The sequence below is a fragment of the Ambystoma mexicanum genome, chromosome 9 (assembly GCF_040938575.1).
Source record: "Ambystoma mexicanum isolate Mex_15411 chromosome 9, UKY_AmexF1_1, whole genome shotgun sequence".
Classification (NCBI taxonomy): domain Eukaryota; kingdom Metazoa; phylum Chordata; class Amphibia; order Caudata; family Ambystomatidae; genus Ambystoma; species Ambystoma mexicanum.
The window spans coordinates 379,354,431-379,367,090 of NC_090931.1; the positions used below are offsets into that span (position 1 = coordinate 379,354,431).

General features: G+C 43.9%; 1 protein-coding gene across 9 annotated transcripts in view; it reads right to left on the bottom strand.

Moving 5' to 3' along the window:
- Positions 1-12,660, bottom strand: part of TSPOAP1 (TSPO associated protein 1) — a 3,887,333-nt gene that overhangs the window by 1,110,117 nt on the left and 2,764,556 nt on the right. The window lies entirely within an intron of this gene.

Here is a 12,660-nt window from a genome sequence, read left to right on the forward strand (position 1 = left end):
AGCGCAAGATGATTGGGTGGGGATATGATGTGATTTAATTTAACTGTGCCCATGATTGTTATATATGTCTGACTACAGTCAAGACGTGATAGTAGGGAGGTGAATGTAAGTTTGTAGGGCTTGTTTTGGAAAACAATAATAAATGTTTTATCAAAACAAATAAAGCCCATTGAAAGGGACCTGTAGGTGAGCTGACGTCCCTTGTAAGCGAATGCAAAGAGATACTGAGATTCACAGTGGGGGCGGGGGGCAGAGAAAGCAGAGGCAAGGTCAATGGAAGTGAAAAATTGGGCACTGCCCGGGTTACAGGAGAAGATGGTCAGGGGGTCTGGGACCACCGAATGGGCGGGTATTACTGCTTCATTAAGGGCGTGCAAATCGTGAGCAAAACGGAATTTGCTTTTGCCCTTTTTCTCAATTGGGAGGACCGGAGTATTGCAAGGGCTAGTGGTGTAGTAGAGGATGCCCTGATCAATGAGGGAAGAGATGACAGGCTTGATACATTCCTCTGCTCAAGGCGATATTCTGTACTGGGGCAAACACAGGAGAGGGGCTTCTGGTTTGAGAGTGATGCGAACAGGTTTAGCAGAGAGAATGTGTCCTACCTCATTGGCATGTGCTGCCCAGAGGGTCACTGGCACTGAGTCAATAAGTTGTTGTACCTGTGTTGCTCGTGCAGGTGTGAGGAGTGAAACAGGTTCTGTAGGTGGATCTGGGTGAGTGGATTATTGGAGGAGAAACAAACATTTAGGTTGCCTAGAGTGTGGAACCTCTAGATAAATACCATTGGGAGAACAATAAATGGTACAATGCATTTTACACAGCAAATCAATACCCAACATATTTGCAGGTGAGCACGGGCTCAACAGAAAGGCATGATGTTCAGTGATGGGACCAATAGAAACAGACAATTCATGTGATACAGGGTGTGGAATGGTGGTGCCAGATATCCCAACAGCATGACAATTTTCCTTGAAACATCAACATTTGAAAATTCAGCCGCTACCAGCGTGGAGCACCTGGCACCAGTGTCGATCAAACAATTCACTGTTCTCCCTTGGACTTCACATTTGTGATAGGGACCAGGCAAGTCCAGTGGGAGCAAAGCAGCAGACAGCATGGCCGGGTCCCTCTGGCAATGTCATTGTGGACCATAGGAGATTTGCATGCCCTGGTAGCCCCCGTTAGAAGTCGGTGGAGAAGTCGGTGGGGGTGTAGGGTGGCAATTAGAACTATTAGGAGTAATTAAATCATTGCGTGGAGTAGTGGGACAATATTGCAGTGGTCTGACAGGTTTGGTAGGACATTGCTGGATGAGATGGCCTGTCTGCTTACAATATCTGCAGAAAGGTTGCCCCGGCAGGGGTTGCTGGGCAGGCACAAATGGGTGCGCAAAAGTTTGTTGTGGCTGGTGGTCCCGGTGAGAAGGTGGCAGAGAATTCTGTTGGGGATAGGGTTGGCATGAGGTACCAAGGCGTCCCTGGCCCCAGAGGCAGTCTTTTGTTGAGCATGCTGTATTTGCAAAGCCATGAGGCGGGTAGCCCCATCTTGCTCACGGTATTTGAGTTTGTCAAAGAAATATTTAGCTCCTTGCAGTGCTTTTTCAATAGATTGAGAGCTTGCCACCCAATCTGAACATTTTGAATATTCTTTGAAATTTCAGGAAGGAGACCATTCACAAAATGAGAAACTAATGCAGGTTTAGCTTGTTCCCCAGCATTTGCAATACCGGAGTATTTAGTGAAACAGTCCGTCAATCTAGATAGGTAGTCAGAGGGAGATTCCGACTGGTTTTGCTGGCACACAACGATCTTTGTCCAGTCAGATTTGATCAGGTATTTCTCTTTGATGAGGGCGTTAAGGGCGTTAATATTTGCAGTGATAGGCTCACCTTCCACCAGTGTGTCAGGCTATTGTAGTTTGTCCATCATTTGTTTGTATAGACTGTCTTTGAGCACAGCCTGTAGGAGTTGTTTAAGGTCCCCAATGGTGGGATCAAAACAGGCAAACAATGTGTTCAAATGTTCCATGAAAGCAGTAGCGTTGACAGGCAAAGTGGGGAACTGTTGTGCCATATGGTATAAGTCAGTGGAGCTCCATAGAGTGTGAATTTTCATAGGTTCAGCATCGGTATTGGCCTGAGGGTAGGACAGCAGAGTTATAAGGGCGGTGGCAGCAGTGGAGGATGTTGAGGTGTCCATAGTCTGTAGTGAGGGTGGCTCAGGCATGGATGAATGTAACAATTGAATATCTTGCCTGGTAAGTTGTCCTGGCCTGGAGTTTAAAGCGTAATAGTTGGATAGTGCCTGTAAATCATTAATGTATTTTTTGGCTGAGTCAGACATGTGCCTGTAGGACTAGGGGGCAGGCAGGTGAGTTGAAGTAGATTGAAGTGGGAACGACTCGGTTGGGAGCGAGTCCAGGGTGGTGTGTAGGTAGAGGCTGCTGGCGGCGGAAGGGGGAGGAGACGTTGTTAAGTCTCCTTGAGGGGTGGACAGAGAGGGTGTGGTGGGAGAGGAAGATGGGGCAGCGGAGGAGGCAGGTGGGGGTCTGAAAGGCAGGAGAAGGTGGTGGGGGAGTGTGGCAGGCGTCTGGGCTGGCATGTCAGCTTGTTGTGGTGTAGGGGGTGGCGGGTCCCCCTGGCGCAGTGTGGGTTGTGTGCGGGCCCACTGGGGAGGCAAAAATGGTGGTAGTTTGCCTAACAGATCCACAGGTGGCTCTGTAGGCACTTCTGAAAAGGAGTTCTTAATAGTGTCTGCAGAAACACTTGGGTAAAGGCCTGTTTTGCAAGTGTCTCTACTGTTTGGCAGGCAGGTCTTGGAGGGCTGCTTGTACTGCTCTAATTCTTTCTCTATCTTAGCTTGAGAGTTCCTCAGTGATTTAGTCTGACTGTCATGCAATCTGATGGTAGACACTTTATACCAGGCGAAATAAGCTGACGAATGACCATCAGACACCTTACACTTTCTATGTAAGACCCAAGATAGTTTACAAAACGAACCACTTCAGGTGTAGCTCGGCAATCACATTTGGCACTTAACTCCCAAATGGCCAAGGTCCATCAGCATCTTGACAATGTACACAATACCTCTAGAAATACAAGACAAAGTTAATTCATCAATCAAAATCACAATAAGTAATTCCCAAAACATGGCAGGCCTGCAAACAGAAATGTAAAGTTGTCTCGAGTAGGCCAAGGATATGTGTGGTAATGACGTACCACAGAGCCCTTCAAATATTACAAAAGGTAGTTAGAAAATCTATCAACAATTAGACCAAATAATACAATTAGTCTCTATATAATCACAAGAACAAATATTAATTTATTCAAAAATCATTAATCTAAAAAACAACAAAAAAATGTTTTGTTTTCGATACAAATTGTCAAATGTAAAACACAATAAAACACAAGACTAACAGTGACAAAGTATCCTCAAGAAAGGAGGGTGGTGTTGAATTAATAAACACAATTAGCTCACGACAACTTTCAAAGCATGTGCGATCTTTCAGTTGTCGAACTCAATAGTGGAGTCTAATACTTATCTCTAGTAGAACATTACATGGAACTTAACATGTTTCTGTTCTCTTTTGCTAATTTCAGAACATTCATCAGGAGATAAGTCACATTAGTTGTGGTAACAATAAAACAAACAATTATCAGCATACATTTTGAGTGTATTTTTTTTTAAGAAGAACATTTCCAGTTCGCTCTGTGCAGTGTAACTGTTGAGAGAAACACAAAAAGAAGGGAAAGCTATGATTGCTCAATTCCTTAAACTTGTTTTCATTACATCAAAGCTCAAGTAGGGAAAATTCATTACCTGCTTGAGCGTGGTGTGAGCCTTTAACAGATGAAGTCCTAAATTAAGTAGGAGTTGTCATCTAGGGTCAAATTCGGCATAATGCAGTAGTATTGACCTACAATTTAAGTAAAAAGAACTCAACCTTTAGATGTCAGAGAAATAGCTTTCCTCCGATAAATCTTGATCCGAACCTCTAATATATAAAGTGTTTAAAACATACTTTTCTATGATCAATCTGTGATGGAGCCAAAGGTAGATGTGGTAGCTGATAATCAGCTAGCTCACTGTGGGAGTGAGCCAATCCCTGAGTCTGGTCTGGAGGTGGTATTCTTCAGATAGCTGAAACTAAACATACAGTATTCTATGAACCCTCCATGACAGTCTCTATGTTCTTAAAGTCAAACTCTTTGTACTACAGTTGGAGTTTACCTTCAGTGTTTCTGTAGTTGGGGATACATCTCCAAGAGAAAGTTCTACAGCGTTATTCAATGTTATGCTCTTCGGTATTCGTGGAGCTCGGGAGGATCCATTATCGTGTAGCTGTTAAAAATGATGTCTAGTTAGTCTTATAGCTAATGCACCCAAGATTATCTGTTGGTGCAGCGTCTCAAGGCTAGTAAGCATTATCCGCGAGTCTAAAAACATCGTCGAATGTGGATCTTACCTTACTCTCGCCAGAGAATGGAAACCCGCGCGTGTCTGGTATCTGGGAACCAGATGTATCAACAGACCGAGTTAATCTTTGCTCGCGGTGCCGTTCGGTAAAGCAAACAGCGTTTTGCGCCATTTTAGGAGGTTATAAACCCACTGCTGAGTCCTTTCTATGTTTTTAGTAATACTCTATCGTAACTATCAACATGCCTTTATCAGTTCTTGTGTGGGTCTAGGAGTACTTTACGACCACTACGAAGGAGTTTATTAAAATGTAATAAAGCGGGGAGCTGCAAAGTGTCGCTATAATTTATAGTGAATATTAATTAAGCCGAATTTTAATATATCCAGAATATCAAAGGAATACACTGATTTTGGTCAATACTAATTATAATAGGGCTATATCTATAGACTGCAGATGGAATTGCTGCATCTCAGGCTACGTATAATCAATGTTATTCAGCCCCAAGGGGGCAGAGATGCACCCGCAAGGAGTATGTGTGCCATGTGAGAAAAATCTAATTTGTTTATAAGCCTAAAGGATGGCACTATTCGAAATAATTAGTATAACATATTTATGGACTTTACATCTTGTGCCACTCGATCGCCTCATTAAGACCTTCCTTGTCGCTTTGTGTTTGAAAGATACGTTTTTGTTCCTTTTCAAAGATAATTTTCTTCTTAGGTCTGCTGTTATTGTCTTTAAAGGCCATTAAAACTGTCCATTGGAATTCTTCATACCCATGAATCTTTTCGATAAAATGTTTTATCATTGGGGTAAGCACTGTTTTTTTATACAGCTTCTGTGTTCAATAATCCGGGTCTTGATCTTCCGGATGGTTTTCCCTATATATTTGAGCTTGCAGGGGCACGTTATCATATAAATTGCCTGATCTGTATTGCAATTTGTAAAGTTCTTCTGTCTCCATGGTTTATCCAAACCAAAATCAATCTGTTGTGATTTGGATGTCAACTTACATACGGTACACTGTCCACAGGGGTAGTGGCCAGGTATTTCTTCAAAACCCATGATCTCGTTAGGCTTTCTGTGAATGGTCTCAAGCTTTTAAGTTTGCTGCTGCTGACTCTGTTGCCTATAGTGGTGGATTGTTTGTAGGCAAACAAAAAACATTGGAGCCTAATGGGCGATTTTTCAAACAATTTCCATAGTTTTTTTAACAATATTATTTATCGTCAGACTGAGATCAGTAAAGCTGTTAACAGACACAATCCTTTCCTCTGGCGACTTCTTAGTTTTGTCTTCCAGGAGTGCCTCTCGGTTATTATATGCTCGTTTGGCAGCTTTTTTAATGAGTTGTTTAGGATATTATCGCTCTTTCACTTTCTTCTTAAAGATTGTAGCTTCTACTTCATAGGTGTCTTTACTACTGCTGTTTCTTTTCAGCCTTAGAAACTGTCCGTAGGGTAAGTTGTCTTTGAGGTGTCTCACATAATGACAGTGGTAATGGAGAAGGCCGTTCTTATCCGTACTTTTATGGTACGGTTTTACCAACAGGTGTCCTTGATGGAAAATAGTGAGGTCAAGGAAATCAATCGCCTCCTTCTTGATTGTCATAGTAAATTGCAAGTGGCGGTTCTGTTGGTTCAACCATGTCAGAAATTCTGCTGCTTGCTCTTGGGTTCCTTTCCAATCCAGAATTATATCATTGATATAACGTGCCCAACACATGAGGTGTTGCTCAAAGAGATGGTGGGTATAAATGCGTTTCTTTTCAAAGAATTCAACATAACGATTTGCTAAACTTGGGGCCATGGTTGCCCACATCGCCGTTCCTTCCGTTTGCTGATAGAAACATCCTTGAAATTCAAAATAATTTAGAGTGAGGGAAACCTCTATACACCATAGTAAAAAAGGACGTGGGTACAGGGTCTAGGTCGATACGAGTGAGCAGAATTTCTTCTATGGTATCAATAGTTTCACGTTGAGGAATGTTGGTATATAGGGAAACTATATCTAAACCTATAAGATATTGGGTTTCCACATATGGGAGGTGGTCAAATCGTTTGATCACTTCTTCAGTATCTTTGAGATATGATCTCATTTGTACTACATAGTTCTTCAGATAGTGATCAGCAAAAATAGAGAGGAGTTGAAGTATTGAATGAATACCTGCCACGATTGGTCTTCCTGGTGGATTGGCCAATAATTTCTGGATTTTTGGAAGACAATAAAAAGTTGGAGTAGTGGGTTTGGTATTAATAAGTAACTGGCATTCCTGCTTGCTCAGCCATCCTTTTTCTTTTGCTTTTGTAGCTTTCAATTCAATCATGCTGAGCAGTTCCTTCGTGGGGTCACCCTCTAATTTGTTGTAGTATTTGCTATTGTTAAATTGAGTGAGGCATTTGTGAATGTAATAGGTTTTATCCAATATAACAATGCCTCTGCTCTTTTTATAATGATGGTATTGTTTCTAGCCAGTGAGTTCAATGCTTCAGTTTTGACTTTGCTAAGGTTGTGGAACATCAGTGTGTTCTTATTTTCAAGTTTTTCGACCTCTGCCAATACTCTTTTTTCAAAGATCACGGATTCTGAGGAGTGAGTGTGTATAGGGGGGCAAAATGAAAATGGATTTGTAAGCCCCATGTACTTAATAGCTTGTATGTCATTAAATTCCTGTGTTTTGTCTGCGAAAAATTATTTTAGGTAAATATTTTGCATCAATTTATAGAACTCACTGCGAAATAGGAATGGATCGTGTTTTTGGAGATCACATAGCCTAGACCTTTGTTCAGGACTTCGAGAGGAAAAGGCAACCAAAACAAAAAAAGGGGAAGAGGCAACCAGAGTAACCCTTCAAGTAACCCTTCAAGACATTTTTTATACCAAGGCCCCAACAGGGGGAATTGGAATGACGATCAACGCCAGACGAGGAGCGGCAATCACTTTTAGTTAAACTCTCCAAATATGACCCTACACCAATAGAAAAACAAGTCCTGAACAAAGGTCTAGGCTATGTGATCTCCAAAAAACAGGATCCATTCCTAGTTCGGAGTGAGTTCTATAAATTGATGCGAAAAATTCACCTAAAAGGCCCTTTTTCTTATAAATAGGTATTATATATGAAGAATGCCAAGACAGCAGCAAAGATACCTTGACAAACACTTCCTCAAATAAAAGGGTCAGTATTGTTGCCAGGTCGTATATAAAACTTTAAATACTGATTGATATGATATGATACAGCATTTAAAACGCGCCTGTACAAAAGTGTTTCGAAGCACCACAAAACAAGGGGAGACATAGGGAGGACAGGACAAATGATCCTACTAGGCCTTGTGTCATTCGGATCGTGCAACTGCCATGCTAGAACTGCAAGGGGAAGGGGAGTGCAAAGGAGAGGAAAGGGGGAAGTGCGATCAGAGCAGCATAGCTCAAGTAAGTGGAACCCGGGCAGCGCAGCTCTGGGTAAGTTCAAGGAGACAGGAGGGCTGTAGTGCTTACAATTACAGCCCCTGAGTGCACAGTAGACCAGGAGGCAGTGCAAAGGATGACTGCTCTCTGGCTTGGAGGAGCCTGGTACCCAGTGTGACTCTAAGGGAACCAAGAAAGCCAGTCGGAAGCCCAGAGAGTTAATTTAGCAAGGGAGCGAGAGAGAGAAGGCAAAGGAGAAAAGAGGGTCTTGAGCTACTTCCAGAACTTCAGGTGGTCCAGCTGAAGTCTGAGAGGGACAGGGAGGCCGTTCCAGGGGGATGCACCTGCCGAGGAGAGAGATATATCCCCCACTCTCTGCCTGGAGAGGCATCTGACCCTCAGAGAGATGGAGGTAGCTGAGCAAAGGGTTCTAGAAGGAAGGTATTTCGAAAGAGAGAGTTGGGTGAAGTGCAGGCCCCAGTTCCAGAAAGCCTTGTGCACGATGCAGAGGGTCGTGAAGTTGATCCTTGCAACCACTGGGAGCCAGTGGAGAGATTTCAGGGCTGTAGAAATATGGTCCTTGGGCCAAGGATAAATCTTGCAGTCCTGTTCTGGATTAGTTGCAGGGGGCGAAAAGTAGAGGTAGGCAGACTGAGAAAGAGGCTGTTGCAGTATTACAGCCTGGAGAGAACCAGGGGGCTAGAGACCGTGAGCTTCTGGGGAAAGTGAGAAAAGGTAGAATACCTCTGAGGAGGTGCATCCGGAAGTGGGCCTTTTTGGCAAGGTCCGTGATGTGAGGAGAGAAGGAGAGAGTGGAGTCGAAGATGACACCAAGGTTTTTTGCCTCAAAGGAAGTTGAGGGTAGAGGGCCCAAGGAGGGAGGCCAGAGTGAGAAAGGGAAAGCGGGAGCAGGGGTCCAAATGAAAAGGATCTCTGTCTTACTGGCATTAAGGCAAAGATCGTGGGAGGCGCACCAATCCTGAATTGCGGATAGACAGTCAGGAATGAGCCAGGGAGAAGAGGAGGCTGAGGGAAGCCTGAAGGAGAGCTGAAGGAGAGCCGATTGTTATCCGCATAAGTTCGACGAGAAGGTGAAGATACGGTGGCCCAAAGGGGCCAGAAAGACATTGAAGAGCCATTGCGAGAGCCCTGGGAAACACCACAAGTGGAGAGAGAGGTGGAGGAGAGAAAGGACACAAGTTCAGCATTTATGGGACAGTCCAGGAGGAAGGAGGTCAGCCATGCCAGGGCCTGATCCGAGATGCCCAGGTACACCCAGAGTCAGTTGATCAGGGCGGTGTGATTGACCATGTCGAAAGTAGAGGAAAGGTCAAGGAAGATGAGGACAGAGGGAGAGCTGAAGTCTAGGTTAGAGAGCAGATCTTCACAGGTGTTCAGGAAAACAGTTTCCATGCCTCTGGCTGCTCTGAAGCCAGACTGATGGTCATGGACGGAGCCAACAAAGTCAGTGTGGAGAGTAAGCTGGGAGATGGCCAGCTTTTCCAGTTGTTTGCCGACATGTAGGATCAGCAGTAGGCTTTTTCAGGAGGGGGTGCACAAGGGAGAGCTTGAGGATAGAGGGGAAAGATCCACTGGTGAAGAAATGAATGCAGAAATCGGCCAAGGCTGGAGCGAGGATGACAATATGGTCCTTGATGATTCTTGAGGAGCAGGGGAGCAGCTGTATGGATGACACTTTGATAGATCAGACATGTCTAGTGACATCATCAGGTGTTGTCATAACGAAGGAGGAAAAAAGAAGAGGAGAGGGAGAGGCAGCCAAAGGGGGACTGAGAGAGAGATAGGTGGAGAGGAAGAGGAAAGCGAGGACAGGATGTCCTGAGTTTTGGTGGAGAAATGAGAAGCCAGAGCCGTACAGAGGGCCTGGGAAGTAGAAGGAGACAATAGCTTATTTGGTCTTGGAGTCCTAGAATTACTGGATTTCTTAATTTCCTGTACCAGCTAAAAATCAAACGAGACTGTCCTGTGTGCCCATGCCTCTATTCAAAAGTTGATGAATTGGAGAAATATTGATTTCCGTAGAATAAATAGCAACAAAGTGATTAACCCAGTCTGCTGCAACTAAAGCGTTGATTTGATGCTCTGCTTGTGTAACGCTCACCTGGTATCCACAGGGACATCACTCAGTCTGTTCTGACCTCTTACGACCTCGAGCCCTTCCCTGGATGCTATTCGACTGGAGACTGGGCCTGAAACACAGGATTGGTAGAGTTTAACACCCTATTGTCACTGTGTGCTTGACCCCTTCTTCCCCGGGGTCCAACCCTTCCCTTTGATCCACAGCTCACCTTGTTTTCTTGGAAAGTGTGCTCTCCGTCCTGCCTTCAGTGCAGGGGCGCATTCATTGTTGCTGCCTAGTTACTTCACTGGCAAGAGCCCGACAGGTAAGTATAATGAGTCTTTTGAACAGTTCTCTAACTTCGTTCCTTTCGTTCTTTAGATGATGGCCGGCGTCCGGGGTTGGCGGCGTGCTGCTGAGATGAGTAGCGATGCACCCCTTTTTATTTGCATTGAACTGAGTTATTTTTCTGTGTCTTTTAGGTGCTGCGACGTTTCCAGCGTGGATGCCGGTTATGAAGAACAAATGCGGTGGGTAAGCGCGGTATGCGGCGCCTCTAGATGTTTCCATGCTAACCTGGAGTGTCTTTTCCCTCTTGCAGATGGATGAGAAGTTCCGGAGACAGAGTTCCCCCAAAGTGGCTGGGATTCAGGTAAGCGTTTGAAGCTCGTACAGTATTTAAAAATAAGCGAAGCTTTGCAGAATGCTTACTAATGCCTTTTTTCTGTTCTTTTCCCTTTTCCTTAGGAAGCGGCGTGCCGGGATGGGAATGACACCGCCGAAGATGCCCGCAGAACAGAAGGAGCGATTACTGATGGGCAGAAGCGCCGCAAGGTAAGGCTGTTCCTAACAGTGTTCTTGCAGGAGCTGAGCGCAGAAGAAAGATGCAGGCCTACTGGAGACCGATCCGAACACGGTGAGTGTCACGCTGCAGGTGCAGAAAACGCAAAGCATGTTTCTCAGCCTGGGTGTGGCCTAAATAGTCTCTGGGTATCCCAGGTGCCTCTGGGCTGAACCAGACCCAAAAGACTAGACCGCACATGCAGTTCTGGGAACCGAAATATGTGGGGGCATCCATCTCGTCCCCATCACTGCACTACAAGTCCAATCCCCAATGTTATCCTATGGGAGTGAGTGAGTCTGGTGCCACAAGCACCAAGTCTGACTCCAAGTGGGTCTTTGGAGGGATGGAGAGGCCCTTGAGGGCCATATAGGTGATCGTGGCCTGGCTCCAGCCTGACACCTTGGAGGGCTGGGGACATGAGGGGCAGGAATCATGACAGCTTGACCACCCTCTAGGGAATTAACCAGTTTCCAAAAGCTACCATAATTCTTTTTCAACATTCCTAATCTTCATTCCATATCTTGATGGAATAGATGTGCCCACTGGCGTTAGTTCCAATTCTTAAATCATTGCCTAATACGCCTAATCTCATTCTCCAGAATTACTCAGAGGGAGGAGTCTATGAAAAATAATTTTACTGAAAAATGTGTCACCAATTGATGGTATTTGTAGAAAAAGGAAAAACAGCCTCATGAACAGTGTTAGCGACTCAAGTGAACAGAATAAAAAAGAGATGCTGGTTAGCAAGAACAGAGATGCTGCAACATGGGGGTGCCGCAGAGGCTGATCTGGGCTTGAAATTAACTAAAAAATAGAGGCCCTCCAGTAGCGCTTCTCTGTGTCATAAAGGAATGGCGAAAGGTGGATTGGTTAGAGATCAAATTAAGATTTTATTCTTTGAAAAAATAAACAAGTTTGGACCATAAGTCTGGTTAGTGTGCTGGGCAAAAAGAAAATGTGTAAATCACAAAATGAGTTTGATGAGTTGCATTCACCTAGTCTCGGCGAACAATAATTGCTAATTCAAAGGACATGATTTTTTTTTGTTGTCCTGGTAAATGGTGTATCCTTGATTCACTTAGTTTCGGTGAACAATAATTGTTGCTTCAAAGAACATAATTTTCTTCTGTTGTCCTGGTAAATGGTGTATCCTTAATTGTTATTAGAGTTGCATTGAGGAGCAATTGGCTCCATGTTGGAAAAGAGTCCTTTTGTGGACAGTGCGTGATCTTCTTGAGCGGTATATCCTTAATAGCAGTTAAGCGATATATATTCTTAATAGTTGTTAGAGTTGCATTGGGGAGCAGTTGGCTCCATGTTGGGAATGGGTCCTTTTGTGAACAGTGCGGATTCCTCGACACGTGTTTCCCCACCGCGTGATCGCGGTGGTTCTTCAGGAGGAAATATCTTGAGATAAATTTACAGAGTATTTTCCAACGGCTTGTATAATCAGGAATTTCGAGTTTCCAATGTAAACTTTCATTTTAGATTCTGAGAGGAAGAAAGACATTTTTTCAGATTTTAGCCCAAAATTATTTCCCAAAATGGTGCGTCTTGCACTTTCTAAATGGTGGAGTAAAGGGATGATAGATTAAAAAAAACGGCAAGTATATACTTACATATTAAGAGCATCTGAATGGTCTTAAAGTGTTCAAATGGTGCAGGAACACTTGTAGAATGGTTCTTGTTCAAATCACATTCCAAAAAAATGGTTGTCTGTAAGGAATTGATAAAATTATGTGTTTCCAAATCGATATAACCATTGTTTCATTCACAAAGGATATGTATTTTGCAGTTTAGTTCAAGGAATTTGGTTGGGATGGTAGGATATCAGTTATTTGATATTGATAGGTATAATGGGAAAAGCGAGTTTAAACAATATGATAGAGCAAACAGTATGGATAACATGGCT